Raw genomic sequence first — 26,612 nt, 5'->3', positions numbered from 1 at the left:
GGGTATATGTATTTGAAATTCCTCTCCAAGATGTTTGTTTTGTTCAGATGGGGGTCTCTCTACATAGCCTTGGAACTTGTTATGTAGATCAGGCTGGCCCCAAACTCACAGAGATCCACCCGCCTCTGCTTCCTGAGTGCTGGGATTAAAGGTGTGAACTACCACACCCAGCATCTCCCCAAGTTTAAAGTTTTATTACATTTGAAAAATAATACATACCGTAATAAAAAAATTCCAAATAGAATAAAAAAAACATATACAGGGAAAGTCCACTCATCTTCTAGGCTTCCTCCCCAAAGGTCGTCACTGTGTGCATAATTCTACACATAATACCTGTATACAGACTTGTATATATGACCAAATATATGACAGCATTTGGTGTCACTTAAAAGGAACATGCTTCATCCACCATTTTGCACCCTCAGGTTTTCATTTATTTGTTTGTTTAGTTTTGTGGCAGGATCTCACTATACGACCAAGCTGACCTGGAATTTGCTAGGTGGCTCAGGCTGCCTTTGAACTCATGGTCCTTTTGCCTTAGGGAGTCACAGATATGTGCCACTATATCCAGATCTGTCCCCTCAGTTTTTAATACTATATCTTAACATTCATTAAGTGTAATATTAACAGCATAATATTGGTATGTCAAACTCATTCTCTTTAAAGTCAATGGGGCATTTATTTCAAAGACACCAGTGTGAACTTTCTAGTTTTTAAAAATCAAGGTATAATTTACATAAAATATCATTTTTTTAGTATACATTTAAACAAACCTGTAAACCCTATTTTAATTTCCTGGGACTTGAACTTAGGGCTTTACCCAGGCTGGGCAAGCACTTTACCACTGAGCTCCACCCCTAGCCCTATCTGTCATTTTAATGGTTGTCCATTGATTCCCTTAAGGAGTTGTACCAGTTCACACTTGCACCAGTAGTATATGAAACCCTCTTCCTGCAGCCTTGTCAAATTCAAGGCCTTCAAGCTTTTAGATCTCTCCAATCTATAAGTAGATGTAATAATGCTTTCTTACTTAAAATGTCACCATTCTCTCTCTCTCTCTCTCTCTCTCTCTCTCTCTCTCTCTCTCTCTCTCTCTCTCTCTCTCTCTCTGTGTGTGTGTGTGTGTGTGTGTGTGTGTGTGTTGAGGCGGGCAGGGTCTTGCTATGTAGCCCAGACTGGCCTTAAACTTGAAATCCTCCTGTCTCTACTTCCCAAGTACCGGAGTTACAAGCCTATGCTATCACACCCAGCCAGGGCTACACAGAGAAACTCCATCTCCAGAAGAAAAAAAATGCATTTATTGCTATGGTATATGAGTGTACATGATGTGTGTGTGCTCCTGTGCCATGGTGCTTATGTGGAGGTCAGAGAGCAACATGGTGGAACTGATTCTCTCCTTCCACCTTTTTGTGGGGTCTAGGGGTCTAACTCAGGTTGTCAGGCTTGCATGGCAGGTGCCTTTACCTGCTGAGCCATCTCAAAGACTCCAGTTTTCTTATTTATTTCGAGGGACACTTAATAGTTGAGAAAATGTACCCTTGTCTGTGATATGATATGAACTGCAAAGTTTTGGGAAACTTGATGTGCATAGAAATATCATGTAATAACTGTATTCCTTAGCTAAAGCGTGGTGGCATACCTTTAATCCCAGTGCTCAGGAGGTAGAGGCAGGAGGATCTCTGTGAGTTTGAGATCAGCTTGGTCTACATACTGAGTACCGGGCCAGCAATGGTAATTAGAACACCTTCTGGAAAATCCTCTCTAGTAGCTCTTTTGAAAGTTATGATTAGTTGTTGTAAATGATAATTAGAGGATACAGCTTTTTGGTTGTTTGCTTGGTTAGTTGGTTTGGTTTGATTTTTGTTTTTTCAAGGTAGATTCTCTCTATGTAACCCTGGCTGTCCTAGAACTCACTATGTAGACCAGGCTGGTCTTGAACTCACAGAGATACATCTGCCTCTACCTCTCAAGTGCTGAGATTAAAGGCCTGTGCCTCTACACCCGGTTTAAAGTTAATGTTTTATATGCACTGTAACAAACAATTTTTTTTTTTTTTACTGGAGCTGAGGACCGAACCCAGGGCCTTGTGCTTGCTAGGCAAGCACTCTACAACTGAGCTAAATCCCCAACCCTCAAACAAATTTCTAATTAAAACCCCTGAATATGCGCCAGGCACCCAGAAAGATGAAAGTCATCTCTGCATGCTTCCTGCCGTATCTTCCCAAGGCCACACTAAAGCCAAGAATAAGTTCACAGTTTTGCTGTGCTGTCTCTAGCCTGAAGATCTGGTGTTTAATGAAGACATTTATAACTCGGGGTTATAAAGGAGAAGGGTCAGGATTTTAAAAAATAAAATTCTTGTTTGCGTGTGATCTGAAGAAATAAGTGTGTTGTCCAGTCCCCAGCACAGTGGAAAACAGCTTGGGAACTAAGAATGGCAAAGAAAACTTTGCTTGATTGGCTTTGATAGTTACAGAATGTTTAAGAGATGTCTTCATTGATGGGGAGAGGAGTGACTCTGCTTCTTACGCGTGGAATAATGGAGGTAAGACTACAATTAAGTTACTTGTTATGAGCGTGAAGCAGGTGAGCAGTGGCCACCGGCTTTGATTTTCGTTTGTTTATTCTGGGTATTAAACACGTCATGCACTCTCTCACCAGATACAGCTTTCTTCAAGCGTGAGTCGTCGATAGAAGCCACACATGCTTGCAGCCTTTTTATTTTTCCTTTTGATCTCTACACGTATCATCCACCCCTATCCTTCGTGTAGATGCCGAGTGCTTCCCAATCGTTAGTGATAAGCAGTAGTTAGGAATGGGAAATCTGTGTGCTAAAGTTTAAGTCTTTGCGTTTACTCTTAGTGAGTTCTTTTGTGGAGATGGCTCCTTGAACAAGCAGGACTTGTGTCTTGCGACCATGGAGGCAACTTTATTTATTTATTTGTTTGTTTGTTTATTTATTTAGGTTTTTCGAGACAGGGTTTCTCTGTATAGCTTTGCGCCTTTTCCTGGAACTCACTTGGTAGCCCAGGCTGGCCTCGAACTCACAGAGATCCACCACCTGGCTCTGCCTCCCAGTGCTGGGATTAAAGGCGTGCGCCACCACCGCCCGGCTTTATTTATTTTTATCTCCAGCTATCCCTTTAAAGCTGGTCAATGGAGGAAGTCTTTGCTGTCTGTCCCCTCGGGATGAGAATTCAAGCACTGCCATTACATTTCTGGCCACTTTGAGGAATAAAAATCCTTATGTTGGTTTGACACCACTAACACAGCCTAACTCTGGTGTTTAAGGTGGCTCCTTTCCTTCAGCTGGAGCCTGCCGCAGGTAAGGGTCTATGCAGGTAAGGGTCTATGCAGGTAAGGGTCCTGGGGAAGGTGGGAGGAGTAATCTACCCCAGTCCTCTCTCTCCTCCCTCTGTTCCCCCTCTCTCCTCCACCTTTCCTAACCTTCAGCCTCTATGCTGATTAGTTTTATTCTCAGCACAACCTGGAGTCACCTAGGAGGAGGGAACCTCAGCTGAGGAACTGCCTCCATCAGATTGGCCTATGGGCATGTCTGTGGGACATCTTTCTTGATTGTTAAATGGATGTCAGAGGACCCAGCCCACTGTGGGCAGTACCATCCCTAGGCAGCCATCTGGGTTGTGTAAGTAAGCTAACTGAGCATGAGTCAGGGAGAAAACTAGAGAGGGACCCTCCTTCCTCCGTGGTTCCCCCTCCAGATTCCGGCCCTGACTTCCCGCGGTGACAGACTTCTACCTGGAAGTGTAAGCTAAAATAAACTCTTTCCTCCAACAAGTTGCTTTGGGGCCAGTGTTTTATCCCAGCAACAGAAATGACAGCAGACCAGCTCCTTTCAGGCAGTCTCTCTGCATGAGGAGCTCAGCCAGGAGCCAGGACAGAAGTCCGTGCAGCAGCGGGAAGGAGAGACGCGGACACACAGGAAGTGCCTACGCAGCCGGTGTCGGATGGCTTCCCACTCTGGGCTCCGGAGTCAGACCTGCACATGGGAAGGAAGACTCCTTGTTTACTCCTTGTATTCTCCTTGTATTGATGCGGTCCGGTCAGCAACGGTGCTGAGCCAACAGGCTATACAACTAGAAAAAAAAATAACAATGATTTCCTGCATTACTCCATACACTGACATTATAGAACTAACTGAAAGTTAAATGAATAAAGCATTTTTACAATGGGAGAATGTCTCCATAACTTTGAGGTAAGTAGTAGTTTCTTAAACAGGCTACAGAAGTTATTGAATATATATATATATATATATATATATATATATATATATATATATATATATGCAAAAGACTCCTCTATAGAATATATAAAGAACCTTCATTTCAGAAAGGAAAAGGTGGACAATCCAGTTAAAAAGTGTACGCTTTGCACATTACAAAAGATAAACACTAACATGATTCACTTGATCTTAGCCAAAAGGCCAAGAAACAGCAACACCAAAGATTTCCAAACACCACGGAAATGCAAATCCAAATTACAATGAGGTCACAGTGAGCTGGGACGCGCAGGAACAGCCACAATGGAAAGGAATAAGAACACCACACTATGCAAGCTCACATACAGCAAAAAAATCAAAGTGGAAAAAAGAAAAAAGAAAAAGCTTCTGCACAGCAAAGGAAACAGCTCCCAAAGTGAAGGGATGGCTCGTGGGATGAGAAAAACAGCTTCACCAACTGCACATCAAACAGATCGTTAATATTTGGGGTATACAAAGAGCTGCAAAAATTAAACGGCACAAAATCAGTGTGCTCAATCAACACATGGGCTTATGGACTAACTAGTAATCAATAGAAGATTGTGTGTGTGTGTGTGTGTGTATGTGTGTGTGTATGAGAGACAGAGACAGAGACAGAGAGACAGAGAGGGAGAGGAAGAGAGAGATACATACTTAAAGTGTTCAACATCCTTAACCACCAGAGAAATGCAAATTAAAACCACTTCGAGATTCCATCTGATCCCAGTCACAATGGCTATCTCCAATAAAAGAAAAATGACAGCAAATGCTGGTGAGGATGTCGAGGAAGAGGAACCCTTTATCTATCTATCTATCTATCTATCTATCTATCTATCTATCTATCTATCTAGGTTTATCCAGACAGTCCTGGAACTCACTGTGTAGAACAGGTTGGCCTTGAACTCAGAGACCTGCCTGCCTCTGCCTGCCAAGTGCTGGAATTAAAGGTGTGGGCTACCACTGCCTGCCTTGGTGAGGAACCTTTACTTACTGCAGTTAGGAATATAAACTTGTGTAGCCACTATGGAAATCTGTATAGAAGTTCCTTTTAAAAAAAAAAAACAAACAGAAAATAGACTGGGTGGTGGCACATGCCTTTAATCCCAGCAATCGGAAGGCAGAGGCAGGTGGATCTCCGAGTTTGAGGTCAGCTTGGTCTACAGAGCGAGATCCAGGACAGCAAGGGCTACATAGAGAAACCCTGTCTTGAAAAACAAAAACAGACAAAACTAAACTAAAAAGAAAATAGAGGCTGGAGAGATGGCTCAGAGGTTAAGAGCACTGGCTGCTCTTCCAGAGGTCCTGAGTTCAATTCCCAGCAACCACATGGTGGCTCACAACCATCTGTAATGAGATCTGGTGCCCTCTTCTGGCATGCATGGAGGCAGAATGTTATATACATAATAAATAAATAAATCTCTAAAAAAAAAAAAAAAAAAAAAAAAAAAAAAAAGAAAATAGAACTACCGTATGACCAGCTGCTCTAAGTGAACACACCACACAGAGATATTTACACATCCATGTGTGTAGCTGCACTACTTACAATAGCCAAGAAAAGGAGCCAGCCTAGTTGTACATCAACAGATGAATGGATAAAGAAATCATGGTACAGCCGGGCGGTGGTGGCGCACGCCTTTAATCCCAGCACTCGGGAGGCAGAGGCAGGCGGATCTCTGTGAGTTCGAGGCCAGCCTGGGCTACCAAGTGAGTTCCAGGAAAGGTGCAAAGCTACACAGAGAAACCCTGTCTCGAAAAACCAAAAAAAAAAAAAAAAGAAAAGAAATCATGGTACATATATACAACGGGATTTTATTGAGTCATAAAAAAAATGAAATCATGACATTTGTAAGAAAATGAATGCAACTTGAGATCTCTATGTGAAGTGAAACAAGCCAGAGTCAGACATATTTTATTTGGTTTTTCTCATATGCAGAATTTCGATTTAAAATCATATATGCATATATTATGTGTGTGTGTGTTCATATGTGTATGTAGGTCACTAAATTAGAAAGGGAATCATGAGAAAGGAAGAAGAGATCTTAAGGGCAGAGGGGAACAGTAATGAAATAAGAAATTCTGTAAGAAAGCAGAAGTTGGGAAGGGAACCAGCTAGAAGAGAATGCGGGAGAGGGCAGTGGGGGAGGGGCACAAACAAGGACAAATTATAAAGATGTATGGATGAGGATGCTACAGTGGGACTCACTACGTCACCTGCTAACCTAGAAATAAATAAGTAGATAAAATCTACCCTCTATATCTCCAAGAGAAATGAATGCTCCCTTCTACCAGAAGACCTTTGACTGTGAGGGCGCATGAAGGAACTTTCCTGGGTGTGGGTACTGCTCCATATCTGTGTCTGAGGGCTGGTTACATGGGTGTGGTTACTTTAAAAAATTACCACAGTATACATCTAAGGCTTTATTGTACGCAACTCTTCCCGGGGTGGGGAGGGAATGCCAACTCATCTTTCATCCTCAGTTGCTTTGACTTTTTTTTTTCCCCTCTTGAAACTTTTCATCTGTGTCTGCCAGACAGATGATTTTTCCTTTAGGTCCTAGAGTTCACAGAGATTAATTTTGATCGTGGTTTTCACCAGTTTCGTGGCAAGACTCTTCTGTGTGTTGTCTGCCGGTTGCCCCTGGCTTGGCCCCATTGATTAGAGTAGTTTTGTAAAGATCCGTGCTGTTTCCTTTCCGATTCTTTCTCACCTTTGAATGAGGACACCTTTTCCTGCAGGGCTAACACACTCTCATTTCCAGTGGACAACGTCTGAATTATTCTCTCTTCAAGGGGCGCTATTCACATGGAATATAATCGTGAGTCGTGTTTCCTGGGGTCCTTGCTGGCCAGACAATGGCTGGCTGGAATTCTTGTGGGGAAAGGCACCAGAGCACTGAAACGCCCTGATCCCAACAGGGGTTCCTCCATGTGCCTGTGTGAGCTGGGTTAGTCTTTCCTTCTCTGCAGAAAAAAGGTCTACCATGGTGCGGGGGTGGGGGGTTGGGGGGGTGTTGCTCATCAAGGGCAGCTCTTCCTCCACCCATGTCCCCGTGGCAAGACAGTGAGTGGGTCTAGAAGATTCTTCCCCCGCCCCTCTTTAGTTTGAAACAGAACCCAGGGGAGCTTGGATGGCTGAACTGCACAGCCCCCTTTACATTTTCTATTCCTTTGTGTGTGTGTGTGTGTGTGTGTGTGTGTGTGTGTGTGTGTGTGTGCGCGCGCATGCGCAAGGTGGGGATATGGGGGAGGAGCTGCATGGAAAGCTGGTGGAAATTATTCCTCTTCTCCCACCTTGTGAGTCCTAGGGATGAAACTCAGGTCATTGGGTTTGGCAACCTGAGCTCTTACCCTGGAACTATCTTGCTGGCCCACAAAGCCTTGTTCTAAGCAAGGTATTTATTTCATTTTGCATCTCAGCATCGTGTGTGTGTGTGTGTGTGTGTGTGTGTGTGTGTGTGTGTGACTCTTAGCAGCTCTGCATGCCCTTTGCAGTTTCCAGCACTCTGTATGAATCCCCTTCTTATCCTAATAAGGATCATCCCCTCAGAAGACAGGCTTGGGATGAAGAGAGGCCAGGATGAAGGCAGTTTAGCCATTTGGTCAAGATACAGTCTCCGTTCTCTTTACTTTCAGACGATATGAAAGTATTTATTTTGCTCTCACCCACATACTGCAATTGTCCATAATCTGATTTGTGTATGTGTAAGTGTATCTGTAGACTAAATTCCCAGGGCTGGAATGCCAGTTCGGAGTCTGTGTAATTGTAACTTACCTCCTAGAAGTTCCAGTTTATACTTTCACCAGTAAGGATACACATCTCGCCAGCTCTTGCCAGCACCATGGTTTGGCCTACATTTTGGTCTGTAGCATTCTAAGAGGTTAAAAAAATGGAATGTCAGCATCGTATTTGAAAACCACATCTTTTTCCTTTGCATATGTTGAAGAGCTATCTGTCTTAGCCTTTCTCTTCTGTTTCCTTCTATAAACTATCTCTCCGTTGGCCTATTTCTCTCTGGGATAGTTTTGGTCTTTGCCTGATTGATTTTCAAGACCTTTTTACTTCAGGACATCAGCCGTTTATGATATGAATTGAAAATTATTTTGCCAGTGCCTTTTGACTCTGCTCAGAGTGATCACTGCTCTGTTGTGGTTCCTCGGTTTTTAGGAGGAAAAGATCTGTGTAATGCAAGGGGGTCTTTGTGGCCACTGTTCATGGCAGAATAGGGGACAGAATAAATTCCTCAACATCTGGAGTGCAGTGGAAAGGTTAGTATTGTATTGGGTAAGTCTACACGCTTGGGTCAAGTCAGAGGAGAAAGGGGAAGGAGTCTCATTTTCTCATCCCACACGGGCACATACCAGGACCTAGGCAATCAGCTGGATACAGGGCGGGTGTGGGTTTAGTGGATGAGTCTGCTCTCCTCCTCACTCTCTTCCTTTTTACAGCCCAGCCATAAAACAATCTGGGGGAGGAGAGTCAAACGACCTGTGCCATGATGTCTCCGCGGGGCTTTTATGATTATAACCACTTACAGGAATTGTCTAGGAACGTCAGCTACCCAGAATTTGGGGATCTGGGACTTCGGTACCAGAAAGTTGTGTAAGATAAATATGTGCAAATCTTACTCCTTGATGGCCAGGGGTTCAAAAAAATTTTTTTCATTTAAAGGAAATAAATCAGATAACAGAGATATATGTCCACTTTAGAATTAGAGAAAACCCTTGACTGATACTGTAACCAATGAAACGGGGTCAGGTTCTTGGTCTCAACAATAAAACCCATACTAACTAGCTGAGACCGAAGGGGTTTATTAAGTAGCTCATGTAAGCATGGAAGCTGGAGAAACAGGCTCCAGGCTGAGCTCTGGTTACAACCCGCAGACCCACACTGTGGAACTGGCCTGGTGAGAAGAGCTGCCACCTCCCACTGCAGAAATGTCTACCCAGATTGCTCCGCTCCCACACGGTTGCCAGCCCCCTCTCTGGGCTAACTCCCAGCTGCTATCCCTGCCTTGGTCTCAAGTCAGCGTCTCTAGTTGAGTGCTGTCGTTGGAGTTTCTCTGTGTCCCAGCAGTTGCTCCCAAATAACCACTCAGAGACTTAATATTAATTATAAATGCTCAGCCAATAGCTTAGACTTGTTTTTAACTAGCTCATATAACTTAAATTAACCCATTTCTTATCTACCCTGTGCCACATGGCGGTACCTTCTTTCTACGTGGCACGTTCATCTGGTTTCTCTCTCTGCTCATGACTCCTCAGACTCTGCCCTTCTTCTTCCCAGCATTCTCTCTGCCCCAAAGTCCTGCCTAGCTATTGACCAATCAGCTTTTATTAACCAATGAGAGTAATACATAGTAACAGTGTACAAAAAGATTATTCCACAGCACAGTGCTTCTTTCCGCCTGATCAGTTGGGTTTCTCAGAAATTGCTAGTTCCCATCCACAGGGGAGGCTCTGTGCCCCACAGTCAAGCAATACGTCCGTGGGCCACACAAAGCCAACTTGAAATGGGTGACAACATGAAAGGTTTTGTCCCGAAGCTGGAGACAAACTCAAAAGGCAAACTGGTATAGCATTCACGATCTCACCCTCACAGGATCCCCCGAGTCTCTCTCCTGCCCAGGTTCTCACCAAACCACCCCTGCGGGAAGCAGTTCAATGTACTAGGTAGTGCGCTAAGTGCCGAGGACACAAAGAAGAAACAGGGAAGGCTGAGAAAGTTCTGTCTCACCAAAGTAGGTGAAACGAACATATTACTGAAGTCAAATATTGATCTGGGGCCACAGAGAAAACACAAGTGAGAAACTGGAGAGACGCTCGGTGGTGAAGAGCAGTTATTGCTTTTGCATAGGACCTATGTTTGGTTCCTAGCACCCATGTCTGGTGGCTCACGACTTCCTGTAACTCCAACTCTAGGGGATCCATCCACTGCCCTCTTCTGCCCTCTGTGGACAACTTCACTCACATGTACATACCCATACACAGATATACACACATACACATAAATAAAAATAAATCTAAAAAAGAAAAGCAAATGAAAACACAATTTAGATTATGGTCTGATAAGGTGAGCTAGACATTTATGATAGAAGAACCCATGATCGTGTTGGAAGTCAAGTCGTAGTCACAGGAGAGGGTCGTGGGAGCCCATGGGGGCCTTGGGAAGACAGTTCTGAGACACACATTGCTCAGTGTGGTGAACTCTGGCCACATGGAGTCTGGACATTTTTGGTTAAGTAAAATGTATCATTGAAATTAATTTCCCCTTTTCACCTTTCCGTGTGATATCAGAGAATGGAAGAATTTCATACACGGGCTCTACTGAATTTCTATTGGGCGTTGGCTGAGTAGAGAGAAGGATCAAAGGCTAGTGCCCGTGGTATTTTAAATCATTTATTATTTAATAGTGTCACATATATTTTTGCACATGTGGGACAGCTGTTGGAGGTTAGTCAAATCAAAAGGTAGGCCCCAGTTGACTTCTGAAGTCATCCTCTTGTTCAGATCCCCTGATGTGTCTGTCCTTTCCCCAAATGTGCACGCCACATTAATGCACTCCGTGGAGAGATTATTTTCAGTCATCAAATTCTTAACATGTCGGTGATGAATTTCTGCTTAGATTTTTCTTCTTCTTCTTTTTTTTCTTTGGTATTTGAAAAATCGAATCCCAGCGTGAGTTTCATCTGGGAGCCACATGTCTGAGAACGTGATTATTGCAAACCCATGGGAATGGCCTACCATAGCTGAAATGGATGCAGTTTATGGTTCTGTGTAGCGCTAATAAAGCCTTGTAGTCTCAGCAAAACCACTGTGCTACACGCTGGCCGCCAACCTCTCCTGCGTCTTCCTGGATGACTCTGGTGTATGTGACCTGCAGTGTGAGGGAGTTTTTCGTCTTTGGAAATGGGGAAGAGGAACTTGGTAACTGTTGTTGATTTTGAGGGATTTGGGGGCCGTGATATACAGCTGCAAGAAAACAGAAGTGTAGAAAAGTTTCAGGAAATCTGCCACCTCTGTCAGCAGGTTGCAGAAAGAAACTAGATTAAATTTCTTCTGGTGTGGAAGTAGCTGATTCTCAGCGCGAACTCGCTTTGGTAGAGGTGCGTTGATGATAAAAAGAATTAAAACTAGACATCATGGAGAAAAAAAACAACTAGTGTCCTTCTCCGCAGTTTATTCAATAAATAACTGCCAAATGACCCTTGAAGAGTGACCAGGTTTAACTTTACGTTTGTGCTTTATACACACACACACCCATTTGGTTAAATGTCTGCTTCCTTAGAAAACTGTCTTTCCCGGGCGGAGAAAGCTTAGGATGGAATTGGAAGACCTGGATCCTGACTTTGAGACTTGCGTTTGACTTTGAACATGTCACCATATGTCTCTTAGACTTGGCGTATTTCGAGTACGTCATCTATGGAAACACAATGGGCCTGTGGACTAGTGTGTTCATGTCACAGAGCAAGCTAGCCTTTTCAAGAGAAATGGCCCTGCACTACCTCAAACCGAGGCTCATTGCAGGCCCCTAAGGCCATCTTTTTGAAGACACTCATAGTTTGCATGTTTGGGGGAATTGATAACTAAAATGTGAAGGGTGTTTTTATTTTATTTTATTTTATTTTTTTGAGACAGGGTTTCTTTGTGTAGCTTTTGGAGCCTATCCTGGAACTCACTCTATAGACCAGGTTGGCCTTGAACTCACAAAGATCCACTTGCCTCTGTCTCCTGAATGCTGGGATTAAAGGTGTGCACCACTACTGTCCAGCACGTGAAGGGTATTTTTAAATTTTATTTTAGGCCGGGCAGTGGTGGCACACGCCTTTGATCCCAGCACTCAGGAGGCAGAGGCAGGTGATATCTGTGAGTTCGAGGCCAGCCTGGTCTACAAAGCGAGTTCCAGGAAAGGTGCAAAGCTACACAGAGAAACCTTGTCTCAAAAAACAAACAAACAAACAAAAAAAACTAATAATAAAAAGAAAAAAATAAATTTTATTTTAGATGTGTGTGTGTGTGTGTGTGTGTGTGTGTGTGTGTGTGTGTGTCTGCATGTACACCCATGTGCATACGGAGGCCAGGGCGTCTTCCTCTATTTCTCCACTATATTTTTTGAGTCAGAGTCTCTCCCTGAACTGGGAACTTGCTGATTCAGCTAGATTGTCTAGTCAGCAAGGCCCAGGGTTACTCTTGTGTCAACAGATACTTCCAGCACTGGGATCACAGGTGCACACCACCTTGGCCTGGCTTTTTTTTTTTTTTTTAAAGCTATTAAGCTTGAATTCTTTTTTATTTAAAATTTTTGAGATTATAATTTGATCACAACACTTCTCCCACCCCTTTCCTCCCTCCAAACCCCTCTCATTTACTCTTCCCCTCTCTCCTTCAAATACACCGCCTCTTTTCACTGTTATTGTATACATATATTCCTAAATATAACCTGTTGAGTTTGTAAAATGTTACTTGTACGTGTGTTTTCACGGCTGACTGACGGGCACTGGGCAACATGTTGTGGTGTTCTTCCCTGGGGAAGACCACCCCTTCTGCTCCCAGCTTTCCTCAGTCGCCTGCAGTTCTATGTGTCGGATGGAGCATGCCTGACTTTTACATGGATGCAGAGGATCCACACCTAGGTCTGCACGGCAGGCATATCACTGAGTGAGCTACCTCCCTTGTCCAACATGAAAGATCTCTATACCCTGCAGCAGCAGTCAGGAGTGATGAATCGAGACGTAAGAACAACATGGGTGAACGCTTACAACAGCACAGTGGTGCATGCTGGTATTCCCCAGCTCTCAGAAGGCTGAGGCGTGAAGATCATGCATTACAAGTCAGGTTGGCTACATGGTGAGTCTCACAAACAAGCTCATGGACTTGATTAAATAATGGAGACACAGAACAATGCCATATGGGACAATTAAAATCGCAGTCGTGGAAACAACCCATGTATTCCTCCAATATAACACCTGTCTGAGGACAGGTGCTAAACACATTAGAATAGATACCTGGGAGGTGAAGGTTGGTAACAACAGCGACGTGGCACAGGACTGTGGCGTCACCTAGACACAGTGAGAATGTGGCCTGAGCACCTCCAGTCTAAGGAGGGGCAGCACAACCTGACGCTCCTCGCTGCCCTGAGCTGGGGTTGTCTCACTCATCATGCATGCGGTCATGGGCTTCTTAGCAAGTTATGCTTTGGGGGTTCATGGGTTTTCCTGCGCTCTGTCCAGCGATATCAGTGACGAAGCTTAAAGTTCTTGTGTAGTTTGCAAATATCCATTTTCCTAGTTAAATTAAGTATTAAGTGTGAATATGATGAATTTTAAAACTTCATGAAAATTAATGTTATTTCTTGCAAAGGAGTCTGGCTGTTCTGCCAGTGTTGAAACATTTTGGGATCTCTCTCTGTCTGTCTCTGTCTTTGTCTGTGTCTGTCTCTGTCTCTCTGTCTCTGTCTCTCTCTGTCTCTGTCTCTCTCTGTCTCGCTGTCTCTCTCTGTCTCTCTGTCTCTCTGTCTCTCTCTGTCTCTCTCTCTCTCTCTCTCTCTCTCTCTCTCTCTCTCTCTCTCTCTCTCTCTCGTGTGTGTGGGGGGGCGGGGAGAGACAGAGACACATAGAAAGACATGATGTGTTTAAGGATCACCCAAACTTTGTATTATTTTCAAATCCACCCTTAGGTTATCCTTCACCCTCCTCTGATTCTACTCTCCCTACAATTCCAGCGTTCCAGGCAGCTGTGCCTTCTCTTGGATTCTTCAGTCCATGTGACACATCTTTCCTTGGGGACTTTGCACATAAATGTCACATCACTAGAGAATTGTCCTCTGACTGTGCTACTGAAGAGAGTACTGAACACTCACTCTCTGTTATGGTTTGAATCTTAAATGTGCGCCCCCCCCCTCACATTCTGAGTGCCAGTTTCCTGGCTGTAGAATTATGGGTGGGGAGCTGTGGAGCCTTTAGGAGGTGAGGCTTAGATGGCAGACGTAAGTCACAAGGGACAAGCCTTTGACAAAGCTGCTTCCTCGCCTACTATGATGTCAACAGTTGTTGCTTCACACTTCTGCCACCGAGGAGGGAGCCGCTTCACTATGCCTTCTCTACTGGGATGGACGGAACCCTCTTGGACTGGAGCCAACATAAATCTTTCTTAAGTTATCGGTATCAGATGTTTTGGTCACAGATCGGCAAAAGCAGCCAACACCACATGTTGCTAACAAGGGTGGGTTAGTTTCTCTGATTAAACCTGACCATGTATATGATTCTTAGGTCTTTGAAGGAGGAATGTGGAAGAGTTTGTGGATGTGAGCTGTTTGAAGGAGGAATGTGGATGAGTTTGCGGATGTGAGCTAGAGAAGCCTTGGGATGCTGCAAGCGGAGCTTACTGGGCCATTATGATTGAGTGTGGAAGGCCAGAATGCCGACAGAAGCATGGATAGTGGAGACTAGGCTCATGAGGTTTCACATGGGAACAAGACCAGACAAGTGAGATTCTTAATGACATTTTTCCCTTGTAATTTGCTCAATTGGTTTTGTGTCAAATCACTTTTTATTCTGCATCCCTTATGCCCATTTATAAATGTGTCTGTTTTTATACCCAGCTATGGGCTCTGAGAAAGAAACAACCATATTTCTAAGTTTTCGAAATTTTGATTGTCTAACTTTTCATAATTCCCTAATTTTAACACAAAGCTTTGATATTCTGTTTGGGTAGGTTTTTCTTCTTTTTCCTATGATTTTCCAGGCTGGCTCTGAAGGTCAGTTTACATTTATAAAGTACGATTTTCACGAAGATCAGTTTCTAGATCATGTTGTCAGAAAAGCTTAAATTCTGCACAACAGAAAGTAATGTGGACCAATCGTGACAAGGTCATGTACTTAGGATGGTGTGTTATTCAATGTATACAATGTTCTGTCCTTTTTATATGAAGAACAATGGCATAAAGGACTTAAGAGATCTAAGGCCACAAAAACCTGGGTTACCCCAATTATTTCACTGGGACAGGTAGAAGAGCTAGCCTGAGCTCTTTTGAGGACAGAGCCTGTGTCCTGATGACCTTTCTCTACAGTGACTGACAGAACACAGAACATAGAGGGGACACTTAACCAAAGCCTGCTAAATGATGAATTAAATTGGGGAGGAGGAAATTGGAGAAATGAAAAGCAATGAGATCAATTATTTTATATGACTCATACATTGGCTCAGAAGACACTCAACTGAAGAGCTCAAAAAAAAAAAAAAAAAAAAAAAAAGCAGCATCGTTGACCTAAGCGTGTGGTCACATTTAGCTGTACAAGTGGCAGTGCTATCCATCAAGTCACCGTCTCCCGGAGACTCAAGCTAGAAACTTTAAAAGCTCACATGAGTCATCCACTCTCTTCCCTTCCTCATCTAAGCAGTCATTAAAACTCCTGCCAGATTTACATCAGCCGTACCCTCAGTCCGCATCGCCCTATTGTCTAACTTTTAAAGCACAGCTACCAATCTTTCTCCTCCCAGCATCGAGCCCCCCCACCCCCAACTCACCAAAAATTACTAATATATTTAACAAGACGGACCCAAGAGGGCTCAACCAGAAAGCAGTCTGTTCTGTCTGATGACAGTCCTTTTCGTGAGTGTGTGTGTGTGTGTGTGTGTGTGTGTGTGTGTGCAGGTTCATGTATATATATATATGCGAATGTGTATGGAAGCCAGAGGTCAACATCAAATGTCTTCCTCAGTTGCTCTCCACCTTATTTTTTGGGATGGATTCTTTTTTTTTTGGTTCTTCAAGACAGGGTTTCTCTGTGTAGCTTTGCGCCTTTCCTGGAACTCACTCTTGTAGCCCAGGCTGGCCTTGAACTCACAGAGATCGCCTGCCTCTGCCTCCCAAGTGCTGGGATTAAAGGCGTGCACCACCACCGCCCTGCATCAGGATAGATTCTTTCACCAAACCCGGAGCTCGCCCTTTTGGCTCCATTTTTGGGGAGCAACAAGCCTCATGGATCTGTCTGTGTCTCCCCAGTGCTGGGACCACAAGTGTGCAGTGGCACACTTGACTTTTCACCCGGATGCCGGGGACCCGAGCCCGGGTCCGCTTGTTTGCGTAGCAGGCTCTTTACCAACTGGGTCAGCTCTCCAGCTCCTTAAAATGCGCTTTCACATCTTTCTTCCCGACTCTTGGTTTTCTTATTACCTTCAGGTATTAAAAAGTTCAGTCTGATCGAATGCCAAAACTTTCTTCCCCAAATGAAGCACTTTTCTCCATTAATGTGGACCACATGCAGACTCACAAACTTGCTGGAGAAGGAGGTCCTGGTCACTGTCTTCTGTTTCATCTCCTCTGAAGTAGCTGGGCCCAGGACAGACAGAATCGGGGAACAAGAAGTCTGGACTCCGGTGGCTTTTGCCTTTGTAACCCCAGAGCCCTTGGTCAGTAGCAGATAGATAGCTGTTTCTCTAGTTTTAAGGATTTAAAGACCTTTCCCCCTTTGGACCTCCCTTTATCGCAGTCCCCGGGTAGACAACAGTCACTTAAGTTAGGCTCTTTAAAATTCCCTCCTTGTTACCTGGATGCCAGCAGGCTCACATAGTGTTTTCCTGGGCTGGAGTCATCTAGCAGGGCCTCTTAGAGAGAGTCCATAAGATGACTGAGGTCCGACTCTCTTCTACATGGCTACCTGCCATAAGCCTTCCTACAGATGTATGGGTGCATCGTGTTCTGTTGAGACCCCAGGCTTTACTCTCCTGCCTGAAAAATCTCCAGCCAGCTTTTTGCCGCCGACATTATTTTTTTCCCTGAAGTTCAAAGGCAGCAGCTGGGTCCCTGCTTAACTTTCTTCTTACAATGCCTGGAGTTCTGTGCAGGTCTGATCATGGTAGTGGCGGCTCAGCTGCTCTGGAGGTCCTGCCTAGGCAGTCTTGTACCCCATTTAGGATGTGGAGGTGGGGGTGGGCGAGGGCACGTCAACCTATTGTTTTCAGCTTTGGAGCTTGGGCCAAAACTCCCAAGAAAGGAAGAGGCCTATTTTAACACACTGCTCCGTTCCTCTAAAAACATCAGCTACTGTGTTGTTTTAATTAACTGTTCCAAGTTTACAAGTTGATTTCTGTTTTTGAAGTTCAGACTGAGAACAGGCATCTGAAGTGATCACTGGACCTTGATCACTTTGCAAATTGAGAAATAAAAGCCTGGGGAAGTTAATTAACTTAAGAGCAGATCACACACCTAACAGCGACTGGACAGGGCTTGATCTGAAAGCTTTACCCTTCAAATCTCATGCTTTTCCTACCGCATTATCCTGCCTAAAATGCTTCTCCTTCAAGGAGACGTGATATATTTGCCCCTGGAGTAAATCTACGTGTGTGAGAGGATCAAATAGAAATCATAGAGATGTCTAATGATTATCAAATGTCTCTGAATTGGATGATGTGATTATGAATGGTTTTAATTTGGAGGTGTAGCTGTATTTCACTTTTTTTTTTTTTTTTTTTTTTGAGACAGGGTTTCTCTGGTGCCTTTCCTGGAACTCACTCTGTAGCCCAAGCTGGCCTCGAACTCAAAGAGATCTGCCTGCCTCTGCCTCCCAAGTGCTGGGATTAAAGGCATGCGCCACCACCATCCAGCAGTATTTCTGCTCAAATACTTCTATGCTCAAACATTTATTATAAGGAACAAAATCTTTAAAATTATTATTTGGGCCTGGATTCAGGGTTCAATGGTTAAAACGTTTGTTATGCAAATGTAAGGACCAGAGTTCAAATCCCCAGAACCCATATACAATGCCAGGTAAGCATAGCAGCCTATGAGTAATTCCAGCCTTGGTTATTTGCCCAGGGTAAGTTGGCTATCAAGACTAGCCATATCGGTGAGCTCCAGGTTTGATTGAAAGACTTTGCTTCAGTGAATACAGTGGAAGAGAGATCAAGAATAGTTACCAACATCAACCTATAGCTACCACATTTTTTTTTTTTTTTTTTTTTTGGTTTTTTGAAACAGGGTTTCTCTGTGTAGCTTTGTGCCTTTCCTGGATCTCACTCTGTAGAACAGGCTGGCCTTGAACTCACAAAGATCCGCCTGCCTCTGCCTCCCAGTGCTGGGATTAAAGGCGTGCGCCACCACCGCCTGGCTTAGCCACTACATTTACATGTACACAGGTACACATACACATACACACACACTCACACACACACACACACTTGCACCCATACATACAGCATGCACATACATCACACACACACACACACACACACACACACACACACACACACACGAAAATGGAAAAATAGAAATAAAATTATTATTTTTAACACCAGATGCATATGGCTATAATTGTGAGTTGGGGACAAAAGGATCAGGAATTCAAGGTCATCCTTGTCTGCATAGTGTGTTTGAGGCCAGCCTTGGCTACAAAAAGAATCTGCCACACCTCCCCCAACCAAAAGAAAAAACAATCCAAAAACGTATAGATTTCTATTATAGGGAGTTATGATTCCATACATGGGCTCAATCCCCAGCATTGCAAAACAAACAAATAAATAAAAGTAAAAAAAAAAAAATCTCTATCAGTGAAAATGGGAACTCCACTGGAGAATAGTAAGGCTAATTCTAGTCTTGACTTACAGTTGATCTTATGCTGGTCCACTGACCTCTTTGGAACTCATTTTTTTCAAGTGTAATGCAGGAGCCTACAATAAATAAAATTAAGTGTTTTCCTATTTTGAGAATAAAAATCCTTCCTTCCAAGCCCTGTGAGTGGGCCGGGGATGCAGCTCAGTGATAGAGCACCTGCTTATCACACACAAGGCCCCGGAGTTGTGGGGGTTGACAGGATGCTGTCGGAGCCAGAACTTCTAGGAACAGTTTCAACGTCCCACGCCTCGTGTACATTTCTGATGGTCAAGGACTGTGGCTTGTGAACCTCCACGTGAGAGAGATCAGCCCCACCAATTTATCCAAGAAAAGCACGTCTGCATGTTTGCCTGCAGCCTCCACTTTTTAAAACCGGGGGCTTGCATGTAGTCTCCTTGGCAACTTCAGCCCTCATCGATCCCACTTCGTTTCTGCAGACAGTGTTGCACCATTTACCTGGGAAGTTCGCACTCTACTGGCTGCACCCTGTGATTCTTTGCGTGCTTGATTTTCTTCTCCGGGGCATTTGCCTGCAGTCTGCAGCCATGCTTGCTGTCTCCATTCCCCCTACTCTTGTTGAACACAACCCAGGCCCTCAAGGGGGCTCCACACGCATTTATCAGTGAGAAGCATTGCTGGAAGGAGGACGATAGGTCCAGTTAAAGACTTGAGACCCTGCAGAATAGGCTGAGCCCAGAGCTCTGTAACAGTGTTTACCTAGCATGCATGAGTTTGATTCTCCACAACCACAAAACACCAGTAGAAGTTCCCAGTTGTTGCTGGAACAACAGGGTGCCCTTGACAACCTATCTTGGCTCTCAGAGACGATGAAATCGATTCCGTTTCCTCCAACTCCCTTGGGTCTCTCCCCAACCTGGCCCTGGGCAAGGCTGTCTCTGGGTTGCCTTTCTGTTGCTATCACTTCCTGGAACTGGACTCACGGTTTGAACCTCTCCTGGAAAAAGGATCATACATCTCTCCTTACGAGCTGGCTCCAGCACACCTTCCTCGGGCCAGGCTAGGGGAGTGAAGTCGGCCAGAGTAGACGATCTGGGTATACGCTGGGCCTCTTGGCTGAGAAGGTCCAAACCGTCCCTGTTGCTTTTCTGTCCCCCAGAAACAGGGGAGAAAGGAGCAAGTGCCGCCTTTTTTTTTTTTTTTTTTTTTTTTTTTTTTTTTTTTTTTTTTTTTGCTGCTCTGTTTGGCAGGTCTCATCTGCCCGAGTCCACCCGACTCCTCCCCCTCTCCCCACCTCGCTGTCCCCATTCTCCTCTCTCTGGCCAACGTCCCTGGCAGCCTTTTGACGTTGGGCTTTACTTTCCCTCATCTTCTGGCCCACCCAGCTCTGGCTCTCACCCTGCCTTTCTGATTCTGGTTATTTCCTTTTTTTTTTTTTTTTTTTTTTTTTTTTTTTTTATCTCCTCGGAGAGCAGACAGGGAACAGGGGCTGATTGTCACTTTGGGACCCCGGTGGTAAGATAGATGATTTCTACACACACACACACACACACACCCCAACCCCCGTTCTGAGAGCTGGGCGTTATTACAATCACAAGGTGTGGGAAACCGAAGGCTTACATCAAGTCGCTCATTTAGAAGCAGTGCAGGGCCCTGACAGGAATATCCCACACCCGTGTGGCACAGGAAGAGCCTGGGAAGGGCCGGTGGTGCTGGTGCCGGTGCTGGCTGCAATATTAGGGAGCAGCCGAAGCCCCCCAAAGTAGGAAGTAGGCCACACACGCTTCGCTGCACAGTTCTGAGCGCTCCCGCCAGCCTCTCCTACCACACCGTCTCAAGCCGCCCATCTAAAGTGAAATGTGGGTGTTTTAATCACTGAAGAGAATCCTTAATAGTGCTCCTTCAGCACAGGGCTGCCTCTCCAGTGCCAGGAGCTGCGGGGAGCCTATTGCTTCCCGTCCTGAACCGGCTCCAGAAGCGTTAGGTGAGGCTCAGTACAATTTTCAGTTGTTATCATACGAGGGAGGCCCTTAGAGACGCTTCTCAATTCTAGCAATTAGCCACATAGGGGTCAACCAAGTGTTCTCAGGTCTAATTAACAGCTGTGTTGAATCTGGGACACATACAATTCCTCTGGGCACACACTCCTCAAACAAACAAAACCAGAATATCAGGCTCTTTCTTCCTTATCAGAGTCCACGAAGTCTGAAAAAATTATTGCTCAGGGTATTTGCAATTTAAAAAGAAAAAGAAAAAAGAAAAAAAAAACCTTGGAAAACAGGAAGCAGAGGGGCTTCTGGGTGGAATGCATGGATTTAAAGGCAATATATACATCTATATCTATAATCATCTCTGCTTTATTCTGAAATCACCCAATGGGCCCAGGAGACTCGGGAGTGCTGGGGGAATTAGTTGCCTCTCAGCTGTGCGCCCAGAGCCCAGCTACACCCAGCAGGCTACATGATATCATCACCACATAAATCAAAGACTTCTCTCTGGCTTCAAAAGGAACGGGAACAGGATACTTTGTGTTGGGAGTTCTGCACCGAGCGGGGAACTACATTGGGGCCTGTTCGAGTTGCTCCCTGGGTATTCTGGCTTCATGCCCTGCCTAACAGCTGCAGGGGTCCTGTAAGAAATCTGGGGGAGAATTTCCTCTGCAGCCATGACTGAGAGCCCAGGATCAAGAGCTTTGCAAACAGAAAAGACTCCCCCCCCCCCCCCTTCCGCGGGCGCAACTAACCCATCGTTTATTAGGCTCAACAAACAACAGGCAAAATGCCGGACAGCTGGCCCTTTGGCCCCGGATGGGGAAAAAAAAAATGTATTTCACTGGGATCTAGTTAGCTGGCTTTTCTTTACTAAAGGAGATGAACTGCACAGCATTAAAAAAATAAGTTGCTGTTCTAAAGCTAGAGTATTTAAAAACTGACAAAGTACAGAGCAATACCTATAGCCTCAGATCAGTTCATGTTTAACTTCGTGCTACGTTTATTTAATATATTCTTCTTAGGAGTTTACATGAATACATTTGAAATGTGTCCTCCTTCCCCTGGCCTCAGTGGCCACTCCCATGCTGAGGTGGTTGGTTTGGATTTATTTGGGGGGGGGTATGCATGTGTTCCTGTGTGTACGCATGTTTACACATGTGTGGGTGATGTGCGAGCCCTTGTTGAAGACTGGAGGTCGACACCAAGTGCCTTCAATGGCTCTTCACCTTTTATATTGAGGCAGTATCTCTCACTGAACTAGGAACTCACAGTTGACTAACCAGGATGTCCCCACATCCTCTGAGCTCAGACTGTAGGTGGGAGCCACACCCACCCAGCTTTGCTTGGGTTCTGGGGATCTGATTCAGTTCTCACATGTGTGAAGCGAGTGGAATACCCATCTGCCTGAGCCAGGTTGGTTTGGATCTTCCCAGGTATTTGCCATGAAAGGTGTGTATCCTTACCATTTACGGGTGTATCCAGAAGCAATAATGTTAGACTCTCGCGTTTGGAAATGTATACAAGTGGTATCCTTCTGTTCTTTTGTAACAAGTTTTTATTTCTCAGAATTAACCACATTAATCCAAGCAAACCTAGGCACATCCATTTTAACTTCAAAAGCTATTTTTATGATATGACTTAAGGTATTTGCTCATTCTCTTATTGACATACATTCAGTAGTACGTTCTTGAAGAGGAATCATCAACATTGCTGCCGTGAATTGCTTTTCCCCCACTTTCTCCTGGGGAGACAGATGGGAGATTTTTATCTCTAGGGCAAAGAGTCTCAAAGTTTTTCTCTTGGGATCCTTTCACACTCTCAAAATTATTAAAGACGCCAAGTAGCTTTTGTTTATACAGATTCTGTCTGTTGATTCAGAATTGAAACGGAGAAACAAAACTATTTTAAAGTTCATTACCAAATAACAGTAAGAAATTGCACGTTTTTCTATGAAAAAGAGCTATTTCCCATATCAGGAAAGTGAGAAGAGGGGCATGGTTCTGCATTTTTTTTACAAGTCTCCCCATGGCAGAGACTTACCTTCTTCTCTTCTCTTACCTGCCTCTGGATTCAGGCTGTTGCAATATGCTTCTGCCTGGGGTATCAGAAGAAACACAGGCGTCACCCAGATGTGTAGCTGTGAAAGGGAGGCAAACCCCACTGGTCTCAGATCATTCGGGATATTCTTCATCAAAGAGTCTAAATCCAAATTCAATAAATAACAGTTTCTAAAGGTGAAACTGGACGTGGCCTCTGAAATCACATACACGTCCCTGTGTGTTGTCACATAAGCCCGTTGGCCCTTCTCGCTCATTTGAAAACCTGAGCTCACTGATCTGCGTGTCTCTTACTGTGCCGACAGGTTTCAGTATGCAGTGTCAGAGTGCACACTTATTTATATCACTTCTGACTTGGTAATCAAAGTTATTTTTAAAAAAATTGTGACGATTGTGGTGACGGGCATAACGTCCCCCAAATTCTGGGTTTTGCCTGGAAGCTCAGCATTCATTGCTGGCAACAGATGCAGCTGGTCTCCATCCCCGAGTAACAGGGCTCACTTTGTTCATTTTTTTTTTTTTTAAGAAAATGCCTGCCAAATTCCCGAGTCTGAATAACCATGGTTTGTGAGTCTTTCTTTCAAGTGAAAATGGTATGCCCTGAAAAAAAAAAAATTGTGGCAACTTCAGTTCATAGTTCAAAACAACTCTCAAACGTTTTTCTTTGAAGGACCACTATCAAACCTTGGCATGCTTCCCATTTCATTAACCCTAATATTAAAAAGAGGTGCATTCAAGGCAACTCCTGAGATCTAATAATATTTATTAACAATTCTATTGCTTCAGTTATAAAACAGAATTATTATTATTATTATTGTCGTTGTTATTTTGCTTTGGGTGCAAGAACAGTTAAGAATACAAAAATGAAGACATCAGTTAGTGGCCTGGCCTTTTTTTATGCTCAAGTATTAACAGTGTTAGCAACTGTTTCTTTTTTGCATTGGAAGAACAGCTAAAAAGCACATTGAAAAAGGTGATTATTATAGAGTGGAATTGTTGCGGCCTAGGAGGTGTATGTACATTTGCAGAGATATTCAGTAGTGTTGGGGATTGAAGCCAGGGGCCCTTGCATGTTGTAGGCAATTACTCAATCACTACGCTATATCCCCTGCCTTGTTTTTGTTTTTGTTTTTTTTGTAACAGCCCCTGTCTGTGTAGCTCAGGCTGGCCATGAGTTTACTAGATAACCTATGCTGGCCACAGATTTGCAACTCTCCTGCCTTAAGTTCCCAGCTGCAGGGATTACACACACGTCCTACTACTACACTTGGCTAATTGGACTTGGTGGCTGTTCTTTTTTAAAAAAGAAGACATGAAGTTGGGAAGGGGACATATAGGGTGAAGCTAGGGGGAGTTGGAGAGGCAGTGGGGGCAGATATGTTAAAATACATTGTATGCACATATGAAAACCTCCAGGCATAAATGGAAATATTAAAAAATCATCTTTGTATTTTTCATGCATACTTTTTGCCTTTTGTTAGATTGGTACCTTAGAGGTTTCATTTTACAGTTAATAGAATATTTTATTAGCTGCATTTTTCATTTGCTTGTTCTTTTTTTTTTTTTTTTTTTTTTGGGTTTTTTAAGACAGAGTTTTTCTGTGTAGCCCTGGCTGTCTTGGAACTCCAGCCTGGCCTCGAACTCAGAGAAATTTGCCTGCCTCTTCCTCTTGAGTGCTAGGACTAAAGGCGTGACCCACCACTGCCTGGCCCATTTGCTTGTTCTTCGTATATAATAATGCTGTTGAATTTTATGTATTTATATATAGAAACTGTACTGAATTCTCTTTTTAGTTCTAATAGTGGATGGATTATCTCAGATTTTCTATATAGATAATCATATAAGTTATTATTAATGCCAGTTTCACTGGAGTCTTCTGGTTTCTGATCCGCTGTGAAAGGCTAGACATTGTCACCCTTGCTGGGGATGAAGCTGAGTTGAATATATGGCATGCGTGAAGTCTGGGATCTGATCCCCGGCACCACATAAACTAGATGTGGTGGCACTTGTATATAATCCCAGTACTCAGATGGAGGATCTGAGTCAAGGTCACCACTGGCTACATAGCAAGCCTGGGCTACATGAGACTCTGTAATAAAATAAGTAAAATAAAACAAAATAGGAAGTTATTACCTGAGTCCATAAGAGAAAAGGTCAAGCTGAAAATCAACTATATATAAATAGATATCAATATCAATTAATTATTATATTTATATCATTAACATAATTAACCAGAACATTTTTATAATTATATAATTATGCAATCAAGATAATTAATGTGAATGTGAATTGTTATAACAATATATATTAATTCAACATAGAACTGAGGTCACAGAATGAACCAATGCCCTCTAAATCAAACTAGAGGACTGAGAACATCACAGCCTGTCATAACAGAACTCCAGAAACAGAAGCTTCCTTAGGAACCACCACTAGGGTAGAAGTATCTAGGCTGAACTTGAGTCGTTGGGGGCTCAGTGTGTCAAATGGTGCAGTCTTGGTGATTCTGCTACACTTTCCTGAGTTTTAACTTCTAGAACCTTCTTCATTCACATTCTCATGGTGAATACTGGAGAAAACCCACAGCGTTTTGTTCTTCCCTCAAGGGAAACTGTTTTTACAGAGTCTAACCAGTTAGGACTTTCCTAAAGGCTATGCTGGGGTCTAGGAACTGCTCTTGGTCCCCACTGCGTTTCTACAAGGTGAAGGATGGAGAGAGAGACACCCAATCCTGCTGCCTCTAGCCTTCCTTTCTCACAGGGGTAGAACAGGGCATCAACAAAGAAAACAAGTCCTCGTAAAGGCCACAGCCCAGGTGTTCAGCCGCATTAAAAGCCTAAGACCGAATCATAAGTTTTTTAAAAATTTATTTGTTCATTTAGTTATGTGTTTGTGCATGCGTGCATGTTTGCATGTGAGTGTGTGTGTGTGTGTGTGTGTGTGTGTGTGTGCATGCATGCATGTGTGCGTTTGCGTGTGTGTGTGTGTGTGTGTGTGTGTGTGTGTGTGTGTGTGTGTATGTGTAGGGGGCGCTCTCACCCTGTGGCTTGCCTGTGGAGGTCAGAGGATCAGAGGATAACTTGTTGGACTCAGTTCTCTCCTTCCACAGCGTGGGGTCTGTGGGTAGAACTCAGGTCCTGAGGTTTGGTGGCAAGCTCTTTACTTGCTGAGCCGTTTCGTCTGCCCCTTAATCGTAAATCTAACAGACCTCTTCTTTCCCTGTGCTTCATCACTATGCCACCTGGATCTCTTTGTAGGATTAGAGGATATAACTGAAGGAATTGTGTGTCTCAGACATTATGTAAGAGGACCTATATTAGAGAAACCTAAAGCCAACGGAAGTCAGAAACAAGGACACAAGAGGACATTCTAGTTTCTAATACCTACAGCCACAGCCAACAGTGAATAGGGCCTAACCCCCAACCAGATAATATGAAACCTCGCAGGAGTGACCTATTTATCTCAGTTTCTTGTATCCAGTATATATCATGTCTGGCTTTCAACAAAAGTTTCAAGGCAAAGCAAAAGACTAAAACCACAGGCTAGAGAGCCAGCGAAAACGTTAAAATCAGGCTCCAGAATGGCAGCGGTCATGGTATAATCAGCCTGGGGATTTTCATTTTAAACAATTGGTTAACATGCCATGATAGTCTTGCTCCAGTGATGATAACATTGCATATTTTCTGTTTTCAGGACACTGTCAGCTGGACGTTGTGATGATGGCCACCCTGTCTCTCTGA

At 43.9% G+C, this 26,612-nt stretch overlaps 1 long non-coding RNA gene across 1 annotated transcript in view; it reads left to right on the top strand.

Moving 5' to 3' along the window:
• The window catches only part of LOC131897420 (uncharacterized), a 52,735-nt gene extending 42,254 nt beyond the window's left edge, over positions 1 to 10,481 (top strand). Inside the window, exon 3 of the long non-coding RNA XR_009375677.1 lies at positions 8,424 to 10,481. This is a non-coding gene — a long non-coding RNA (uncharacterized LOC131897420). The remainder of the gene's footprint in view (positions 1 to 8,423) is intronic.
• Positions 10,482 to 26,612: the final 16,131 nt, after the last annotated feature.

Source organism: Peromyscus eremicus, chromosome 22, assembly GCF_949786415.1.
Source record: "Peromyscus eremicus chromosome 22, PerEre_H2_v1, whole genome shotgun sequence".
NCBI classification, from domain to species: domain Eukaryota; kingdom Metazoa; phylum Chordata; class Mammalia; order Rodentia; family Cricetidae; genus Peromyscus; species Peromyscus eremicus.
The sequence above is the reverse complement of the archived record's forward strand: the minus strand, read 5'-3'. Positions and strand labels throughout refer to the sequence as shown.